Consider the following 21,356-nt stretch of genomic DNA (forward strand, 5'->3'; position numbering starts at 1 on the left):
GACCCATTGTTATTTGGACGACATCTTGTCATGGGCGAAAATGATGGTGATCAGCTCGCCAACTTGGAGAAGGTGCTCACAAGATTAAAGGAGTATGGGCTACGAGCTAACCGCCACAAGTGCGAGTTTTTCCAGAAACAGATCTCGTATTGTGGCCACGTCATCGATGAAGAGGGGTTACATAAGTCCCCTGACAAGATTGAGGCAGTAGTCAAGGCTCCAGCACCGGAAAATGTGTCGCAACTGAGGTCATTCCTCGGGCTGGTAAGCTACTACCACAAGTTCTTACCAAATTTGTCTACGGTATTACACCCGCTGAACACCCTACTGCAAACAGGGGTACCATGGAAGTGGGATGACGAACGTAGACGAGCTTTCCAGAAGTGTAAAGAATTGATCACATCAAAAGAGGTGTTGGCCCATTTCAACCCAGCACCACCAATTCGTTTGGCATGTGATGCATCACCCCACGGTATTGGAGCGGTGCTGTCGCACAAATTCCCAGACGGGTTGGAGAGGCCAGTAGCCTTTGCGTCTCGGTCACTAACCTCAGCCCAGCGCAACTACGCCCAGATTGACAGGGAGGCCCTCAGCCTAGTATGGGGAGTAAAAAAATTCAACCACTATCTGCATGGGCAGAAGTTCACCTTGCTGACTGACCACCAACCACTTGTCTCCATCTTTAATCCTAAGAAGGGCGTTCCAGTGATGACTGCACAGCGGTTACAAAGATGGTCCCTGTTTCTAGGGGCGAATCAATATGAAATAGAATATAAAGGCACGAAACAGCATGGGAACGCTGATGGGCTATCGCGCCTGCCACTGCCTACTGTGGAGGAAGCACCAGCAGTGGACCCGATCGAGATATTTTATTCGTCAATAATTGAACGATTGCCAGTAACAAACGCGGATATAGAGAAGGAGACCCACAATGATCCGACGCTGTCACGGGTATATGAATTGACGGTGAGGGGATGGCCAACACATGGCGACTCACTGTTACCAGCACTCTTATCCAGAAGAGAACAGCTGTCAGCATGCCAGGGGACAGTGATGTGTGGATCCAGAGTGGTGATTCCACCTAAGTTAAGGGAGAGAGCGCTAAATGAGCTACATGAAGGTCATCTGGGGGGAGTGAAAATGAAAAGCCTTGCTAGGGCTTATGTGTGGTGGCCAGGAATCGATCAACAAATCGAAGACCTAACTAAGAGCTGTTTAGGATGCCAGAAGGTCCAAAATGCACCACCACATGCCCCTCTACACCCATGGGAGTGGCCCTCCTCTCCATGGCAATGGGTGCATATTGATTTCGCTGTTCCATTCATGGACTCAATGTTCTTAATAGCAGTGGATGCTCATTCAAAGTGGCCTGAGGTGATAAAAATGTCTTCAACCACTACAGAGAAAACGATTGCAGTCCTATGGACCATATTTGCCCGAAACGGTTTGCCAGAGCAGATTTGCTCTGATAATGGACCACAGTTTGTGTCCGACGAGTTCCAAAAATTCATGAAAAGAAATGGGGTAAGGCATTACACATCCGCCCCGTATCATCCAGCTACAAATGGATTGGCTGAGAGGTTCGTACAAACCTTTAAGGAGGCGATAAAGGCCATGTGCGATGAGGAAATTCCACTACAGCATAAGATGGACAATTTCTTATTAGCCTACCGAAACGCGGCACATGCAGTTACCAACCAGACCCCGGCCATGATGTTCTTTAACCGAAGGTTGAGATCTCGTCTGGACTTGCTCAGACCAGATGTGCGAAGAATTGTTGAGGACAAACAATTCCAGCACATCAATGAGAAGCCGACAAGGAGCTTCAATGTAGGGCAACCAGTCTTGGCCCGTGACTATCGATCAGAGAAGTGGCAACCCGGAATGATATGTACAAGGCAGGGTCCATTTATGTACACAGTGGATGTCGGGGAGAACATTGTGAGACGTCACATCGATCAGATCTTAGCGTCACAGGAACGCGTCAACCCCATGTCTCGAGTACCTGGGGATGAACCCGACATACCGGTAGCATCTACTTCAGACCCAGTAGCAGTGGAACCCGATGAACTACCTGGGGGGCACGGTGGCATAGTGGTTAGCACTGTTGCCTCACAGCGCCAGGGACCTGGGTTCAAATCTGGTCTCGGGCGACTGTCTGTGTGGAGTTTGCACATTCTGCGTGGGTTTCCTCCGGGTGCTCCGGTTTCCTCCCACAGTCCAAAGATGTGCGGGTTAGGTTGATTTGGCTATGATAAATTGACCCTTAGTGTTAGGGGATTAAATACGTGGGGTTACGGGGATAGGGTGGGATATGTGTCGGTGCAGGCTCGATGGGCCGAAATGGCCTCTATCTGCACTGTGGGGATTCTGTGATTTTGTGAAAAGGGGTCAGAATCGCCTCTGCACCAAGAACAAGAACCTCTGGAAAGGCGCTATCCCAAAAGGGTCAGGAAGCCGCCCCAAAGACTGAATCTATAAATGGACTTTTGTTGTTTAATGTACATGTTGAAATGTTAATTGTTATTTGAATATTAGGGGTATTACTAATCTAAAAGGGGAGGAATTGTCGTGTATGTGCCTTTAACTAGTTTTACAGCTCCTGTATACTGTAGTACCGGCAGTGACCACACCGGTATATAAGCTTTGCGCATGCCTCTGTACCCCCAGTCTAGAGATTACCCTCCTCCAGTAAAGACCTGTTATTTGTTAATGTACAGCATCCGTGTGATTATTTAATAATAGCATATCCACTGAACCACGGATCCAACACTGTCAAACTGCTTTGGTGAGTTGTAACTTAATCCAGCTAAAAATTGGAAAGACTGAAGTCATCATCTTCACCCATAAACTCTGAACCCTTGTCACCAACTGCATTCCGCTTGCTGGCCAACTCCTGTGTCCTATTAAACCCTTGGTTGGGCTTCTGATGCCCATATCCTCTCCATCACAAAGGCCGCCTACTTCCACTTTTATTACATCGATTGCCTTTGCTTCATCCTCAGCCCATTTGCCGCTGAAAGCTTCATCAATGTCTTTAGCATCGCAAGATTCAACTATCCTAATGCTCTCCTGGACTTCCACCCATCTTCAAAATGTTATAAATTTCAGCTTATCCAAATCTCTCATGCCCATATTCTATCCCCATTACTTGCATCTTTGTTGACCTGCATTGGCTCCTGGTCCCCAAACACCTCAAATGTTAAATACTCATCCTTGTGTTTAAATCCCTCCATGGCCTCTCTCTTCCCTATGCCTATAACCTTACCAGCTCTACAATCCCCCATAACCTCCATTTTTTTGACTCCAGCCTTTTTTTCATCTCCTACCCTAATTGTCAGCCATGCCTTCAGTTGCTTAAGTTCCACTTTTTGTGTTAAGTCCGTGAATGATTGAGACATGGACTAGCAGGAGAGAAACAAACAAGTCTTTACTGGTGAAAGGCATAAACGAAACTAACCAACAGAGGCTCTCTAGTGCCTTTTATACAGGGGTGGTCACTGCCGGTACTGCAGTCTGAGACCAGTTATTCTCTTAAAGGTACATACACAACAATTCCTCCCCTTTTAGATAAACAGTACATAACATTCATTTAACAACTAATGATAACGAATTATAATCACAATTACTGTTGCTAGATACATTGGTTAAGTTTAAGCAATTATAAGTTCAATCTTTGAGGAGGCTTCCTGATTCTGTCTGGACAACGCTTCTTTGGAGTATCAGGTTCTTCTGGCAATGTTGAGTCGGAATCAATGTCGTTGTTTGGTTCATCTGCTTCCAATATTACCGGTTCTGCGGTAGCTGCAATTGGAACGTCGATTTCATTACCAGGTGTATCAGATCGTGGTGTGGAGTTGACGTTTTCCAGTGACTCTAGAATCTGGTCAGCATGGCATCTTACAATGCTCTCCCCAACGTCCACGGTATACATGAGAGGTCCTTGTCGTGTACAAATCGTTCCTGGCTGCCATTTCTCAGTGCGGTAGTCCCGGGCCAAAACTGGTTGACCTATCTTAAAACTCCTGGTCGGCCTTTCATTCATATTCTGAAACTGCCTGTTCTCCACATCTCTTCGGACGTTTGGCTTAACCAAATCCAAGCGGCATCGTCGTCTTCGATTGAAGAACATCATGGCTGGAGTTTGGTTGGTAACCGCATGTTTCGCATTCCGGTAGGCAAACAAGAAGTTGTCTACCTTGTGTTGTAGGGGTATATTTTCATTACACATTGCCTTGATAGCCTTCTTGAATGTTTGGACAAACCTCTCGGCCAATCCATTAGTGGCTGGATGATATGGGGCAGATGTGTAATGCTTAACACCATTGTTCTTTAAGAACTTCCGGAACTCTTCAGACACAAACTGTGGTCCATTGTCAGAGCAAATCTGTTCAGGCAGCCCATTCCTGGCGAATATGGTTCGTAAAACTGCGATAGTTTTTTCCGTGGTGGTTGAGGACATTTTTATTACCTCTGGCCACTTTGAATGTGCATCCACCGCAATTAAAAACATCGAGTCCATGAAGGGACCAGCAAAATCAATGTGCACCCTTTGCCATGGAGATGAGGGCCACTCCCATGGATGCAGAGGAGCTTGTGGTGGGGCGTTTTGGGCCTTCTGGCATCCTGCACAGCTCTTGGTCATCTCTTCGATTTCTCTATCGATTCCCGGCCACCACACAAACGCTCTGGCTAAGCTCTTCATTTTTACCCCACCCAGATGACCCTCATGAAGCTCATTGAGCACTCTATCCGTCAACTTAGGTGGAATTACTACTCTGGATCCACACATCAAGGTTCCTCTGCACACTGACAGCTGTTCTCTTCTTGGCGAAAATGCTGGCAGCAGTGGTTCGCGTGGCCATCCCTTCACCGTTAAATCATAGACCCGTGATAGTGTCGGGTCATTCCGTGTTTCCTTTTCTATGTTTGCATTCGTCACAGGGAGACATTCGACTATGGTCGAGTGGAATAACTCCATTGGATCCACTGCAAGGTCTTCTTCTTCCACCGTCGGCAAAGGTAGACGTGACAATCCATCAGCATTTCCATGCTGTTTAGTTCCCCTGTACTCGATGTCATATTGGTGTGCCCCTAGGAAAAGGGACCATCTCTGCAGCCGTTGTGCTGTCATTATCGGTACGCCCTTCTGAGGGCTGAAAATGGAGACAAGAGGTTGATGATCGGTTAGTAGAGTAAATTTTTGACCGTGCAGATAGTGATTGAACTTCTTCACCCCCCACACTAGGCTGAGGGCCTCTCTGTCAATCTGGGCGTAGTTACGCTCGGCAGAAGTTAACGAGCGTGACGCAAAAGCTATCGGCTTCTCCAAACCATCAAGGAATTTATGTGACAGTACCGCCCCAATGCCGTAGGGAGACGCATCACACGCCAGCCTGATTGGCAGTGCTGGGTTGTAGTGAGCCAATACTTCCTTTGAAGTGATTAAGTCCTTACTCTTCTGAAAAGCACGTTTACAATCATCGCTCCATTTCCATGCTACCCCCGTTCGTAGCAGGGCGTTCAGTGGATGCAGAATTGTCGACAAATTCGGCAAAAACTTATGATAGTAATTCACCAACCCGAGGAATGACCTCAGTTGTGACACATTTTCAGGCGCTGGGGCCTTAACAACTGCTTCAATTTTGTCAGGGGACTTATGTAACCCCTCTTCACAATATGATAGCTGTTTCTTAAAAAATTCGCACTTGGGGCGGTTGGCTCGCAGCCCATGTTCCCGTAGTCTAGTGAGCACCTGTTCTAGGTTGTTAAGGTGTTCACTGTCATCTTCACCTGTTACAAGGATGTCATCCAAGTAACACTGAGTCCCCGGAATCCCTTGCAGGACTTGTTCCATCGCTCTTTGCCATATCGCCGGAGCCGATGCTACTCCGAATACCAATTGATGATACTGGTAAAGACTTTGTGAGTGTTTATCGTGAGATACTTCCTAGAGGACTCTTCAACCTCCATCTGCAAATATGCTTGTGCTAGGTCAATTTTTGTAATACGCTTCCCTCCAGACAGTGAGGCGAAGATGTCTTCTATCCTTGGAAGAGGATATTGTACTGTGTGAAGGACAGGGTTCACCGTCACCTTGAAATCCCCACAGATGCAAATCTTCCTTGGCTCTCCGGACTTATTGCTTAACGTTTTCTTCATGACAGGAACGATGGGTGTCGCCCACTTGCTCCAGTCGACCTTAGACAACACGCCTGCCTTCTCCAGATTCTCCAGCTCTGCCTCGACGGCTGGACGAATTCCATATGCTACCGGTCTCACTTTGAAAAACTTGGGAACTGCATTCTCTTCTATTTTTAACGAGGCGGTTACGCCTTTAAGCGTGCACAGTTCTTGTTGAAATACCTCTTTGGCGTTAGCTAAGATTGTTGACAATCGTCCAGGAGTGACGTCTTCATCTTTTTTACCGTCCACCGTCATTGCATGAATGGAATGCCAATCTAAGTTTATCTTCCTGATCCATTCCCGTCCCAATAACGGTGGTCCACCATTTGGCAGTATGTAGAGATACAATTTCCGTATTTTCTTGCCATTATATTCGACAGGCACCCTTATTTTTCCTCTGGGGTATACTTTTTGCCCCGTATACGTCGTCAAGACGGTGGATGTCTCTCTCAAGGGTATGTGTGAAAATAGCCGCTCATAGTCTCATCGATTCATGACGGTTAGCACTGATCCTGTATCCAATTCCATTTTAACTTGGGACCCTGCTATCGTGAGGGTGACCCAAATGGTTCGGTGATCCTCTTTTGCGATTACATTGTGAAGTTTGAGACAGCTTAATCTCCTGTTCTTGGATTTACTATCGCTCATCTGGTCTTCGGAACTGCTGTCCGTCATCTTTTGTACTTTCTTGTACGCTTCCTTAGTAGCCTTTTTGTTGTCGCTGGTCTTCTTCCCAGACCTACAAACTCGTGCAATGTGTCCAATCTTCCCGCATTGTCTGCATATTTTGTCTTTGGACCAGCAGTCCTTCTGGTCATGGTTAGTTCTGCCGCAGCGATAACATTTTGCAAATCCCCGTGTCATTTCGTGGGTGCCGTATTCCTGTGGTTTTTGTTGAATTTCTGCAGCTCCCCTGGCTGCTGCTTCATACGATACTGCCACGCTGAAAGCCTTATCTAGCGTCAGATCTTTTTCTGCGAGTAACTTCTTCTGTGTTCCTTCACTCAGGAGTCCACAGACAAATTTGTCCCGTAGGGTACCTGCCAGTCCTGCTCCAAACTGGCAGTGCTTTGATTGCTTGCGTAGTTCCGTAAGATACTCAGCATTGCTCTCATCTTTGTGCTGAGTTCTCCTGTGGAATTTAAATCTTTCTGCTATCAACAGCGTTGCAGGGTTTAAGTGCTCCTGTAGAACAGCAACAATTTCGTTAAAACTCTTCGCCTTCGGTTTGGCTGGAGTAATCAGATCCCGCAATAGGCCGTACGTTCTAGTGCCCATTACGTTTAGCAATATTGATGCCTTTTTCCCCTCTGCTATTTCATTTGCCTCGAAATATACCTCGACTCGTTCCACATACGTGGTCCAGTCCTCTAATGTATGATCAAAAGCAGTGATACAGCCAGTCTTCGGCATCTTGCAAATCTAAAATGGCGCCTCCCGCGCTTTGCCTTCTTCTCCGATTTAACAAAATGGCGCCTCCCGCGCTTTTCCTTCTTCCCCGCTGTTGTTAGCGCTGCTTTCCACGGTTTCTTGCGCGTATTCTTTTTCTTTTATTATTTTCCCGTCGTGGAGCGGACCCTCTGGAACACTTCCCTCCCGCTTCTGAGGTCCGAACGCTGCCCAGCTTTCAAACACCGGCCGCGCCCTGTATGCTCCACCCTCTCTCTCTCTCCTTGCTTCCCGACTCGCTGCCCGGCCCCGTTGCAGCCCAGGAAGGATCAGAGCACTACCTGTCACCAGCCCGATTAGCTGGGAAACCACGGACCGAGGAACCCAGCCTGGCTCTGGACAGTCTCTCCTGCAAGTTTTGAAATCGATGATTGACGGTCGACGCCCGTTTCTCGAGTTTCAATGGCCTATTTTTTTTTTTTTCTTTCTTCTCGCTCCGACCTTCAACACGTCGTCGGAGCTGCTGCTGAGTTGCAGGTAAGTTCATTTCTAACTCGTCGCCAGTGTTAAGTCCGTGAATGATTGAGACACGGACTAGCAGGAGAGAAACAAACAAGTCTTTACTGGTGAAAGGCATAAACGAAACTAACCAACAGAGGCTCTCTAGCGCCTTTTATACAGGGGTGGTCACTGCCGGTACTGCAGTCTGAGACCAGTTATTCTTTTAAAGGTACATACACAACATTTTGGAATTCCCTCTGCCACTCCACCTCCCTCTCCTTTAACAACCTCCTCAATTCCCACCTCTTTCACTAAGCTTTTGGTCACTCCTATTTCTTCCTTTTTTCCTCACACATCTTTGAAGCACCATAGAAAGCCTTTTCTATGCTAAATGTTGATGATATTGTTGTTGATTTGCTAGTCATGTGCCTTTGTAATTCAAAGGTCAGCAGTGCCTATGACACAGGTATGCATATTTTATGGCTAGCTAGTGGAACAGCACTTTAGTGAAATATAAACAGAAAACGGAATCAGAGGTCGGGGGCGGGAGATCGGAGGCTGGGGCGGGAGATCGGAGACCTCGTAGGGGAGATCGGAAGGGTCGGGGGGTCCGATTGCAGGGGTTTGGCGATGCAGGTACACTGGATCCAGCAGGTAAGTGGAAAGGCACTTACCTCCTGGATCCTGCAGTCATCGCCTTCCTTTAGCTTCTGGGTACCCCGAGGCCTGGGAAACCTGGCTGTCCAGAGATAAATTTAAAATGGTGCTTCAAAATGAGGCATGCACCTGCATTATAATATTTAAAGTGCTAACCTGCTTCCCCAGTCCACCTCCGTTAAAACTGGAAGGGGACGGGTTGGGGGTCAGGATTCAGATTTCTAACTCTTTAACTCTCACCCAACCCAAACCCACCCATTTTTGGGGGTTAAAGCTCCCTCTATTAAGGGTATTTTCTTTAGGATAACAATTGTCCACTATTTGATAGTAAAGTTGGTGATGTGACAGCGTGATTATTTATGGACACATCCCTTTTTATATACTTTAATCTCCGAGACACTATGGGCCGTATTTTCCGACCCCCACGGGTGTGTACGAGGTGTGTCTGCACCCGTAGGGGCTGCACAAGTGCCGGTTTCAGGCATGCAAAGTGCATGCGCTGAAACCCGGCACTTGCGATCTGTCAAGAATTCGCTGGGCAGATCATCCGCCTGCCCGGGAAAAGTGCCTGTGCGAGTGGAGAGTTGCGCTTTTTGCACAACATCCGCCCGCTGAATGACTGTCAAATTCTTGCACCTGGTAAAAGCATAAAGCCTGCTTTTACCAGCTTAAGAGTTTTAAAAAATAGAAAAATGAAATTTGATAACTCATTTATAAATTAAAAATACTCTTCAAAAGGGTAAGTTTATTTTTAGCTCTGTAAAAATGTAAGGGTTGGGGGCTTCTTTAAACTGGTTTAAAGTAATTTTCCTGGTCTTGCAGCCTTTGCCTGCACTCAGACCAATTTCAATAAAACCAATTTTAAAACAGCGGTACCAAATCGCTACCCCTCCTTTAGTTCTGAGTGGAGGAACTTATAATTAATGATATTAAAACGGAACAAGTGGTTTGGATGAGAGAAAAAAATCAAGTTTTATTACCTAAGTAAACTACAATCAAAAGAATAAACTATATCACACGAACACGGTAATTACAGTAAAACTATATAACAGGGGGTTGCAGACGGCGAAAACGAGGGATACAATGGCTACAATGTTATTTAAACAATCTTAGCAATACCCTTAAATCACCACCCCTTAACTCCTGCTAGGTTGCCTTGTTGAGGAGTCAGAACACCCTGCTCACCTGTGATCCAGCGAAGTGAGAGAGCGAGATAGCTTCTCAGCAGCTATCTTTATACCTGGTCAGGTCCTGCTGTTCTGCCCTGCAAGGGCTGTGTGCAAAATTCCCTGCCCAAAGGGTCCAATACACAAGAGAAAGCTGTGATTGGCTAACTCAAAGTGGTTAGACTGGGTTAATGTGTCTTCCGGAGCTCCCTGGGCTGAAACAAATGAATGCAACAGCCCTATTGTCCAGTGCTGGGTGATTTAAAACCCATTCAATTCTTAAACGTTTCCCATTCAAGGTACAAAAGTCTTTTCTGCAGTTTAGATGTATCCACTCGATATACAAACAAATGCTAATAGCATTCAATTTCTTTGTAAACAAAGCATTGTCCTTTGTCTTCGGCCATGTGGTGACAGCCATTTTAATCCCTGGAAATTTAAAAGCACAACGCCCAGGGATTCTTTAATCAAAAAAATTGATCTTCAGAACTGTAAATTATTGCGAATTCTTACAAAAACATAATTAAATTTTTGTTTAAAATATTTATTTAAATGGCATTTTAATTCATTTTAAATATGTAATAAAAAAATATATTTAATGTGTTGATGTATTTTATAGGTGATCCCCATTCATACTTTTGACAGTTCCATACGTACAGAACTGTCAAAAGTATGAATGGGGAATTCCCTTCTTCCATTGGTTGGGCCAGCCCACGTGATCCCAGGAGCGCCTACGAACCTTGGGGCTCTGCCCGCACGGACCTGGAGAGACCCAGAATCGCAAGCCGCCATTCTTCCCGGGCCACCAAGTAAATTCGTAGACATTTTGCTGATCAGAGGCGTCCACCCTCAGGAAGCCTCCGATCGCAAATGTTGGCCCAATATGTTATTAAACACATCCAAGCAAGCACCTGAAACTAAACCATTTCAAAGAATGATTGCTATAATCCATAGGGTGCTATATATACACTTACCTTCAGGAAACTGTCACACATCACCTCTAACTTACTGTAACAGCTTTGGGTTTGTTGGCTCTACAGGCTTCAGTTTGATGAGTGGCCTCGATCACAAGTTGTCACCTTTCCAATAAGTTGTTCAATCAACAACGCATTACTTGTCCATTTAATATGTTCACTCTGAAGAGAGGCATGTAAATCATAAAAATGTATCCAGTGTGGTGTGATCAAAGTGATACTCTTCATCATCTTTCAGTAGTTACAAATCATTGAGTAATGTGCAGTTTGGAGCTGTGTGTCAAATCTGCATTATAATCTCAAGAACATGGGCAGATATAAATAGTAGGAAATTAATTGACCTCGGTCAGATTTTGGAGATTAAAAGCTTGCACCTCATCTCCTCAGGTTTGTTTCCTGTTGTGAGCAGGACATTTGGATTAATCAAGAATAAATGCCAGATGTGAATTACCTGCATTCTTCATCATAGCTCCTGACAGATGTTAGCTTTCTTATAATATGGCAGATTTCTCCACTGCACAGGAATTCCAAAATGAGCAACCAAGAAGGCAGCCCACCACTACCTTCTCAGGGCAACTAGGGATGGGCAATAAATGCCGGCCTTGCCAGCAACGCCTATATCCTGAGAATGAATAAAAAATAAAGAAATAAATAAAGAATGACATTCAGCTATATTTTCACAAGTGCCTTGATTGAAACTTCAGTGGTTTGGATTTGATTTGAGCTTAAGCACTGTGAGTGCCTTGGGCCTTGATTATTTCAGTACAAAATAAACCAAACATACTGAGGGCCATTTTCATCTCAATACCACCTCATTGTTAGGCATAAATGGGCAATAGTGACACACAAATTGGGGAAACAAATGCTGACATACCGCTGGAAGACCGCCCATCTCTGATTTTTGGGCAGACTTCGAATAAGGTGAACAGCATTCTCAATGGACACAGGTGAGGGCTTCATGAATGTATATGTAAATAAAAGGGAGTGCTGCACTGTCGATGATGCCGTCTTTTGAATGAGCCATTAAACTGAGGTCCCATCTGCCCTCTCATGAGGTAAAAGATTCCATGGCACTATATCAAAGAAGAGCAGGAGAATTCGTCCTGGTATCCTGGTCAATAGGACAAGCAACATGACAAAAAAAAACCAGATTATCTGGCCATTGTCTCATTGCAGTTTGTGAGACCTTGCTGTGTGTAAATTGGCCACCGCAATTCATACTTTACAACAGTGATCCACTTCAAAAGTGCTTCATTGCCTGTAAAGCGCTTTGGGATGTCCTGAAGTTGTGAAAGTCGCTATATAAATGCAAATCTTTCTTTCTTTCAGAGTGTTGATTTCATGCACCGGAGCACCACACAAATTGGTAGCTGACTTCTCCATCACACCTGACATGGTGCAGTAGTTGCCTGGCAGGCAGTCCAATGCATTTGATAATTGTTAGTATACATGTTTCTTTTGAAGGCCGGGCCACTAAATTATGCACCTTCAGCAGAGCTAGGCGGCGGCGGACCTGTGAGGAGTGAGGAGCAGTGGCGGTGTTAAAAGCAGCGGCCAGGCTCAGGTAGGCCTCAGAGCGGTGGCGGCGGTGGACCTGTGAGGAGAGAGGAGCAGCGGCGGTGTTAAAAGCAGCAGCGAGGCTCAGGTAGGCCTCAGAGTGGCGGCGGACCTGTGAGGAGCGAGGAGCAGTGGTGGTGTTAAAAGCAGCGGCGAGGCTCAGGTAGACCTCAGAGCGGTGGTGGTGGCGGCGGACCTGTGAGGAGCGAGGAGCAGCAGCGGTGTTAAAAGCAGCGGCAAGGCTCAGGTAGGCTTACCAATCTCTAATCTCCGAGCTCAGAGGGAGGGAGTGAAGTAAAAAGTAATCGAAGTGTGATGTCACCAGAAAGCCAGTAAGTGATGGGTTGGTGAGTATTTCTCTCTTTATAAAAATTAAACTCTGTGGTTTATAGTTTCTAAGCTCTCTGTGGTGTAGTGGGGACTGTTGGTAAACCAGGGCCCTTAAGTATATCATTTAACTGTAATGTAATTGGTGGAATTGATTTGATTTAATTTAAATTGAATTAATTAAAGGGTAGGTCATGGCAGGAGAGCTCGGTCCCGTGGTATGCTCCTCCTGTGCTATGTGGGAACTCAGGGACACTTCCTGTGTCCCTGATGACCATGTGCGCAGGAAGTGTATCCAGCTGCAGCTACTGGCAGACCACATTGCGGCACTGGAGCTGCAATTGGATACATACTGGATCATTTGCGATGCTGAGGACGTCGTGGATATCACGTTTGAGCAGTTGGTCACACCGCAGGTAAAAGTTGCACAGGCAGAAAGGGAATGGATGACCAACAGGCAGAGTAGTAGGCGCAGGCAGGTAGTGCAGGAGTCCCCTGTGGACATCCCCTTCTCAAACAGATATACCACTTTGAATACTGTTGAGGGGGATGGCTTATCAGGGGAAAGCAGCAGCATCCAACTTCCTGGCACCAGGGGTAATTCTGCTGCACAGGGCGGGAGGAAAAAGAGGGATAGAGCTATATTAATAGGGGATTCTATTGTAAGGGGAATAGATAGGTCTTTCTGCGGCCGCAAATGAGACTCCAGGATGGTGTGTTGCCTCCCTGGTGCAAGGGTCAAGGATGTCTCAGAGCGGCTGCAGAACATTTTGGAAGGGGAGGGTAGAAAGAGAAGAATATTTCAGATGAATACGTGGCTAGAGGAATGGTGCCAGGAGGAGGGATTCAAGTTCCTGGGACATTGGAACCGGTTCTGGGGGAGGTGGGACCAGTTCAAACCGGACGGTTTACACCTGGGCAGGGCTGGAACTGATGTCCTGGGGGAGTGTTTGCTAGTGCTCTGGGGGAAGGTTTAAACTAAGATGGCAATGGGTTGGGAACCTGAGCAAGGGGACAGAGGAAAGGGAAACAAGGAAAAAAGCAAAAGAAAGGAAGGAGAAAAACAAAAGTGGCAGTCAGAGAAATCAACGGTTTAAATCAAACATGGCCACAGTAAATAATAATTCTAATATGTCTAAGGGCGTTAAAAAAATAAGCCTGAAGGCTTTGTGTCTTAATACGAGGAGCATTCGTAATAAGGTGGATGAATTGGCTGTGCAAATAGAGGTAAACGAATATGATTTGGTTGGGATTACGGAAACGTGTCTCAAGGATGGCCAAGGCTGGGAACACAACATCCAGGGGTATTCGATATTCAGGAAGGATAGGCAAAAAGGAAAGGGAGGTGGGGTAGCATTACTGGTTAAAGAAGGGGTTAACAAAATTGTAAGGCAGGATATTAGCTCTGATGATGTGGAATCTGTATGGGTAGAATTGAGAAATACCAAGGGGCAGAAAACGTTAGTGCGAGTGGTATATAGACCTCCAAACAGTAAGGCAGAGGTTGGGGATCGCATTAAAAGGGAAATTAAAGAAGCGTGCAGTAAGGGCACAGCAGTCATCATGGGTGACTTTAATCTACATATAGATTGGGCTAACCAAATTAGTAACAATACCGTGGAGGAGGAATTCCTGGAGTGTTTACGGGATGGTTTCCTGGACCAATATGTCGAGGAACCAATCGGAGATCAGGCCATCTTAGACTGGGTATTATGTAACGAGAAAGGATTAATTAGCAATCTTGTTGTACGAGGCCCCTTGGGTCAGAGCGATCATAATATGATCGAATTCTTCATTAAGATGGAGAATGAAGTAGTTGACTCAGAGACTAGGGTCCTGAATTTAAATAAAGGAAACTACAATGGTCTGAGGTGCGAGTTTGGTAGGATTGATTGGGGAATGTCACTCAAAGGGTTGACGGTGGATAGGCAATGGCAAACATTCAAAGACCGCATGGATGAAATACAGAATTTGTTCATCCCAGTATGGCATAAAAATAAAACAAAAAAGGTGACTCAACCGTGGCTAACAAGGGAAACTAGGGATAGCATAAGATCCAAGGAGAGGACATATAAATTGGCCAGAAAAAGCAATAATCCTGAGGATTGGGAGCAAATTAGGATTCAACAAAGGAGGACAAAGGGATTAATTAAGAAGGGGAAAATAGAATATGAGAGTAAGCTTGCAGGAAACATAAAAACTGACTGTAAAAGCTTTTATAGATATGTGAAGAGAAAAAGATTGGTGAAGTCAAGTGTAGGTCCCTTGAAGTCAGATTCAGGGGAATTTATAATGGGGAACAAAGAAATGGCAGACCAACTAAATACATATTTTGGTTCTGCCTTCACAAAGGAGGACACAAATAACCTTCCAGAGATATCGGGGAACATAGGGTCTGATGAAAGGGAGGAACTGAAAGAAATCAGTATTTGTAGGGAAATGGTGTTAGGGAAATTGATGGGATTGAAGGCCGATAAATCCCCAAGGCCTGATAATCTACATCCTAGGGTACTTAAGGAAGTGGCCGTAGAAATAGTAAATGCATTGTTGATCATCTTCCAACATTCGCTGGAATCTGGAACAGTAACCATGGATTGGAGGGTAGCTAATGTTACCCCACTATTCAAAAAAGGTGGTAGAGAGAAAATGGGGAATTACAGACCGGTAAGCCAGACATCGGTAGTGGGGAAAATGCTAGAGTCCATTGTAAAAGATGTAATAGCAGAGCACTTGGAAAACAGTGACAGGATCGGACAAAGTCAACATGGATTCACAAAAGGTAAATCGTGCTTGACTAGTCTACTGGAATTTGTTGAGGATGTTACTGGTAAAATAGATAAGGGAGAACGATTGGATGTGGTGTATCTGGACTTTCAGAAGGCCTTCGATAAGGTCCCGCATAGGAGATCAGCATGTAATGTTAAGGCACATGGGATTGGGGGCAAGGTATTGACTTGGATAGAGAACTGATTGGCAGACAGAAAGCAAAGAGTTGGAAGAAACGGGTCTTTTTCCGAGTGGCAGGCAGTGACTAGTGGGGTGCCGCATGGATCGGCCCTTGGACTCCAGCTATTCACAATATATATTAATGATCTAGGCAAGGGAACTAGATGTAACAGCTCCAAATTTGCAGACGACACAAAGCTGGGTGGGCGTTTGTGCTGTGAGGAGGATGTCGAGAAACTCCAGGATGATTTGGACATGTTGGGTGATTGGGCAGAAACATGGCAGATGCAATATAACATAGATAAATGCGAGGTTATCCACTTTGCTGTCAAAAACAGGAAGGCAGATTATTATCTGAACGGCAATAGATTGAGAGAAGTGGAAGTGCAACGAGACCTGGGTGTCCTTGTGCACCAGTTGCTGAAGGTAAGCATGCAGGTGCAGCAAGCGGTTAAGAAGACAAATGGTATGTTGGCCTTCGTTGAGAGAGGGTTTGAGTACAGGAACAAGGATGTCTTGCTGGAGTTGTACAGGGCCTTGGTGAGACCACATCTTGAGTATTGTTCGCAGTTTTGGTCACCTTATCTGAGGAAGGATGTTCTTGCCATGGCGGGAGTTCAGCGAAGATTCACCAGGCTGATACCTGGGATGTCAGGAATGACGTATGAGGAGAGATTGGGTCGATTGGGCTTATACTTGCTGGAGTTTAGAAGAATGAGAGGGGATCTCATAGATACTTATAAAATTCTGACAGGACTGGACAGTCTAGATGCAGGAAGGATGGTCCTGATGGTCGGGGAGTCCAGAACCAGGGGTCACAGTCTAAGGTTACGGGGTAAGCCATTTAGGACAGAAATGAGGAGGAATTTCTTCACCCAGAGAGTGGTGAACCTGTGGTGTTCTGTACCACAGAAGGCAGTAGAGGCCTATTCATTAAATATATTCAAGAAGGAGTTGGATATATTTCTTAAGGCTAAAGGGATCAAGGGATATGGGGAGAAAGCAGGGACAGGGTACTGAATTTGGATGATTAGCCATGATCCCATTGAATGGCGGAGCAGGCTCGAGGGGCCAAATGGCCTACTCCTGCTCCTATCTTCTATGTTTCTATGTTTCTATGACCTGAGCATGCACTTCGGTAAGCCATTTCCTGGGCCATCCTGTCCAATTGCACCTGCTCCTGCTTACTTGTGCTATATGTATCACACTGTGTAGATTTCTCTAACTCACTATCTACAGTATGTGGGCTACTGATTTCTATGCTGGTGCTTGGTAAAGTAAGTGCTGGTGCATCTTCAGGAGGGTTAACCCCCTCCATCTGTGTGGCTCCAAGGCCTGAGTTGTCTGACGGACTTAATAAAAGGGCAGAGGGACAAGTGTTAGAAAGGATAACCAATAGTAGAGCAGTGGCAATGTAATGCAGCCTCAGGTTGTCATGCTGTGTGTGTATCTGCGAGGTAGGGAGTTAAGTGGAAGGAGAAAAGGAAGGGGAAGTGCCCAAAAACCATACTGTGTGAGCTTCCAGCATCGCCACCTCCAACATTGCATGCCCTCCCTATTCCAATGACATTCATGACTGCGCCCTTCATTGGAGTGAGTTTTACGAAGTGCCTTGAAAGGAGGATAGGGAGGTGAAAAAGTGGAGGGGTTTAGGGAGGAAATTCCAGAGTGTGAGTCCTAGATGTCTGATGGCATGGCCACCAATGGTGGGGTAAAGGGAGGGGATGTAAAAAAAGGCCACAGTCAGAAGAATAGCGATTTCTATGGGAGCGGCGTTGTAGGGCTGGAGGACTGGAAGTGTATTTACAGAGATAGGGAAGGGTAAGTCCATGAAGGGATTTAAACATGAGGATGAAAATTTCAAATTTAAATTATTAAGGGACTGGGAGTCACCAGGAGCCAATGCAGATCAGCGAGGACAGGGAAGATGGATGAGCTCGTCACGTTACTCCACACCAACACCCTCATATCCCCTCCATAATACTCCAACACTCCCAGCTGCTACCTCTAATGCCACACCCACAACCCTCCTCCCAATATTCCCAAGTCTCTAAAGCCACTTTTACTATTTCCACTCCTTATCAATCCCAAATAACTATTCCATTACTACAACTTTACCCTCCCAAAACTCCCAAATCACACAACCTCCACTATCCATTACTATTACATACCTCCTATCTACTCCTAACTACCTACCACCTGAATATCTTGCGCTACCTTCCTCTCTTCCTTAGCTTCTGAACAATGTAATACAAAAATTTAACACAAAACTTAATGTCATCTAAAATAACACATCATCTAAACTGCTGTGAGCAGAAGCATGGGATATTTACAAGTAATATATTAGAATTTGTGTGTATACCGTGCATCAAACTCTAAATGTGTCCTTTATTGTTTCTCACATAGAAACATAGAAATATAGAAGATAGGAGCAGGAGTAGGCCATTCAGCCCCTTGAGCCTGCTCCGCCATTCAATCAGATCATGGCTGATCGTCCAAATTTAGTACCCTGTTCCTGCCTTCTCTCCATATCCCTTGATCCCCCTAGCCTTAAGAAATATATCCAACTCCTTCTTGAATATATTTAATGAATTGGCCTCTACTGCCTTCTGTGGTAGAGAATTCCACAGGTTCACCACTCTCTGGGTGAAGAAATTCCTCCTCATCTCTGTCCAAAATGGCTTACCCCTTATCCTTAGACTGTGACCCCTGGTTCTGGACTCCCCGACCATCGGGAACATCCTTCCAGCATCTAGTCTGTCCAGTCCTGTTAGAATTTTATACGTTTCGATGAGATCCCCTCTCATTCTTCTAAACTCCAGCGAGTATAAGCCCAATCGACCCAATCTTTCCTCATACGTCATTCCTGCCATCCCAGGTATCAGCCTGGTGAATCTTCGCTGCACTCCCTCCATGGCAAGAACATCCTTCCTCAGATAAGGCGACCAAAACTGCACACAATACCCCAGATGTGGTCTCACCAAGGCCCTGTACAACTGCAGCAAGACATCCTTGTTCTTGTACTCAAACCCTCTCGCTACGAAGGCCAACATACCATTTGCCTTCTTAACCGCCTGCTGGTGTCAAGGTAGAAGCGTTCACGTCGCGGCCCTGTTTCAACCAATTCTACCACCACCACGCACAGCTTGCCTGAAGACGGAAGTAGTCGTCGATGTCAGAAACATGGGCCTTTTTCAAGACCGGCATTGACTGTTATATCTGCTAACGTTGAAGGGTTCTCTGTAGCTAAACAAAACATCCTCGCTACATTATGCAATGAGTTGGAGTGTGATGTCCTCTGCCTGCAGGAGACACATCGAGGAAGTGAGAACAACCGCCCAAAAATACCAGGAATGGTCCTGGCTATTGAAAGACCTCATCGACAATATGGCAGTGCTGTATTTGTTAGAGCTGGTTCAGTTGTAGAAGCCACTTCTAAAACAGAGGAGGACAACATTGAAATTCTAACCGTAGAGCTGAGCAAAGTAGTAGTGACCTCAGTGTACAAGCCACCTGGCACAGATTTCAGCTTCTCTAACCCTGTACCCAACCTGCACAATAAACCACAGATGATCATTGGAGACTTTAATAGCCACAGCACCCAATGGGGGTACAAGGAGACTAACAACGATGGAGAAGCAGTCGAAGAATGGATGGACGCTAACCAGCTTAGTCTCATCCATGATCCTAAATTGCCAGCCTCCTTCCACAGTGCCCGCTGGAAGTGTAGATATAATCCAGATCTTGCCATTGCCAGCAATGACATTGCTGGCCTCTGCAAGAAGCTTGTCACAGACCCAATACCACAGACACTACACCGTCCTATTGGCATCCAGGTAAATGCAGCAGTGTTACCAACCGTCGTACCTTTCAAAAGGCGCTTCAAATTCAAGAAGGCCGATTGGAACGGTTTTACATGAGCAAGGTTAAACGCATTAAACTACTACCTGAGCACTACAACCTCTTTGCAAAAGCTGTCCAAAAAAACAGCTAGAAGGAAGATCTCCCGAGGTTGCAGAGTACACTACATCCCTGGTCTCACCAAGGAAGATGTTGAACTCTACTGGGAGTATGTCTCAATGTTTGAATCTGACCCCTTCTCAGACGAAACAATATCTACCGGTGAGAGGGTGATGTTAAGTATCTCTCAAGAACGTCAAAACAACTGGAACACCTTGATAGAGACAACAGATCTTACAAAAAACAGCAAGAAGGCATGGTCTCTCATACGCAAACTTGGAGGTGATCCCAAGAAAGCTGCCCAACATCCAAATATGTCTGCTCACCAAGTTGCACACCAGTTGCTCCTAAATGGAAAAATCAACAAGAAACAACCAAGAGCACAACTAGATAGGAAGAAGTACAGTGATGACCCTGGCTTCACTGGACCATTCACCATGGAAGAGCTGGAAACTGGTATATCTAGTCTAAAACACGGGAAAGCAATTGGTCTTGACAACATAGCAACGGAGCAGATAAAACATTTTGGACAGCAAGCAAAGAAATGGCTCCTACAATTGTTCAACCACATTCTGGCAACACACAAGCTACCTAATATCTGGCAGAAGGCACATGTAATAGCACTATTAAAGCCTGGAAAAGATCCCTCAGATCCTAAGAGTTTTCGGCCAACATCACTGCTTTGCCACACCTATAAGCTGTTTGAATGCCTGATACTCAATAGGATAGCACCAACTGTAGATGAGAAGATCATTCCAGAGCAAGCAGGTCTCCGCCCTGGCAAAATCAACAACAAGCCAACTGCTCAACCTCACACAACACATCGAAGATGGTTTTGAGCAAGGGATGGTAACAGGTGCTGTTTTTGTAGACCTGTCAGCAGCATACGATACAGTGAACCATAGACGTCTCCTCTGCAAGATTCTAGAGATGACAAAAGAGATTCACTTAACAGAGCTGTTAGAAAGCATGCTTCAGAATCGCCGGTTCTATGTTGAACTAGGTGGGAAGCGCAGCAGGTGGCGTATTCAGAAGAATGGTCTTCCTCAGGGAAGCGTGCTTGCACCGCTGCTGTACAACATCTACACGAATGACCAACCTATAGACGGTGTTACACACCATTTTATATATGCTGATGACTTATGTGTCACTGCCCAAAGCACTGATTTTAACACCATGGAGAAAAGGCTTTCTGAGGCCTTGGAGAGACTAAAATCCTACTATGAAGAAAACCACCTTCGCGCAAACCCATCAAAGACGCAAGTTTGTGCATTCCACCTCAGAAACCGTGAAGCCAAACGCCAGCTGAAAGTAACCTGGTGTGGAGCAACACTGACATATTATGAGCACCCTATCTACTTAGGAGTCACCCTTGACCGATGCCTCACCTTCAAGAACCACATCGAGAAGACAAAGGCAAAACAACATCCTGAATAAGCTCACTAACACAAGATGGGGAGCAAGCCCGAAAACATTGCGAACCAGTGCACTTGCTCTTTGCTATTCCACTGCCGAATACGCCTGCCCTGCATGGGAAAGGCCTACTCATGCCAAGAAGATGGATGCCGTTCTGAATGCAAGCTGCCGATTTATCACAGGTTGCTTAAAACCAACAAACACCAACAGCCTATATATCCTGGCGGGTATCGCTCCCCCTGATATAAGAAGAACGGTAGCCAGCAAGAAAGAGCAA

The sequence above is a fragment of the Somniosus microcephalus genome, chromosome 1, assembly GCF_052327205.1.
Source record: "Somniosus microcephalus isolate GS21.2 chromosome 1, FLI_Smic_1.0, whole genome shotgun sequence".
Taxonomy (NCBI): Eukaryota; Metazoa; Chordata; class Chondrichthyes; order Squaliformes; family Somniosidae; genus Somniosus; species Somniosus microcephalus.